We start from the raw sequence: 1,262 nt of genomic DNA, 5'->3' as shown, positions 1-1,262 counted from the left end.
ACACACACACACACACACACACATGTGAGTAGCAGTAAGGAAAGTACATGATTTCTTACAACTGATGTAAAATTTTAGTCCACGTGGACCTTGCTCCTACAGAAATATTTTCTGCCTCTGGAGGAGGCACAAAATGAATTTGAATTACAGGGAATGGTGGAAAGAATGAGAGCCCTTGGAAAGGGAAATATTTCTACTCCTTCTGTTCTCATGGAGGGTCTTTGAGAGAGTGACTTTTGGAACTGTGGAAGTATAAAGACAACATTGTTTGTGCTTAGGGCAAACTGGGTGCTACTCTCCTGCTGCCTAGGGAACTTTCTCAGGATAGGGGATGAATATAAGAGGGTAGGTTCTCTTTCCCAAGTGTTCTTCCTTGGTGGTAGAGATAAAGGGGGTCTCAGAGTCAACATTCTCTTCACGAATTTGTGTGTCATCCTTGTTGAGGGGCCATGGTAATCTTCTCTGTATTGTTCCAATTTTACTACATGTGCTGCTGAAGTGAGCACAGAGTCAGCATTCTCTAAAAGACTGATTAATCTGAGGCAACTCTTCATCAATGTCCACCATCCTCACACCCTGTCTGGTTCACATCTTGACCTTTTTTTTTTTTTTTTTTTGCTATCTATAGACATACAAAAATCCCTTCCTCCAGATCTCCTACAAATGCAACCATAAGACATCATCTTCCTTTTACCTTCTTTGTGTTGTAGGCTCTAACAAATTCACATAAACGATCAACCAAGGAAGGAATCATAGGCAATATTGGGTAAGAGTTCCCTGAGGCAGAAGGTCCTACGTGGGCATCTTAGCTATAAAATTATTCAGTTATCTTATTGTAATCATCTTGTGCAGCAAGCTAACCAAGTGATCCTAACAGAGCCTTAGCATCGGTCCTTTCCCTGACAATAGTTAGTATAGACCTTTACAACTGTTCCTGAGTTTGGTTAGATAGTAATGTGTGGTGTAGATTCAACTTTAACACATATAAATATAATGGAAGACTTGCCAATGGGGGCCCAGTTCTTGGAGCAAATGTAGTGTAATGTGCTTACTGAATGTCTACATATAACCTTGGTGAAACACCTTCCAGGGATTTGTAAGGAAGAGGGTCCTTTTCCCTTAATTCAATGCATTTGTAGGTATTTTGTGATGGTTTCTTGTTCATTTACTTCATGGTGAAGGAAAGCCTTTGGATTGGCTGTCAAGAAAAACTCCATTGTACATTCAAAAGGCCTGAACTGGTAAAATCAGTCTCTCTCTCT

At 40.3% G+C, this 1,262-nt stretch overlaps 1 non-coding gene across 1 annotated transcript; it reads right to left on the bottom strand.

Moving 5' to 3' along the window:
• Nucleotides 1–399: 399 nt before the first annotated feature.
• LOC122744916 lies at nucleotides 400–506 on the bottom strand. Its single transcript, XR_006355250.1, has one exon. It is a non-coding gene; the product is annotated as a U6 spliceosomal RNA (small nuclear RNA).
• Between the last annotated feature and the right edge of the window lie 756 nt (nucleotides 507–1,262).

This window comes from Dromiciops gliroides, chromosome 2 (assembly GCF_019393635.1).
Source record: "Dromiciops gliroides isolate mDroGli1 chromosome 2, mDroGli1.pri, whole genome shotgun sequence".
Lineage (NCBI taxonomy): Eukaryota > Metazoa > Chordata > Mammalia > Microbiotheria > Microbiotheriidae > Dromiciops > Dromiciops gliroides.
The sequence above is the reverse complement of the archived record's forward strand: the minus strand, read 5'-3'. Positions and strand labels throughout refer to the sequence as shown.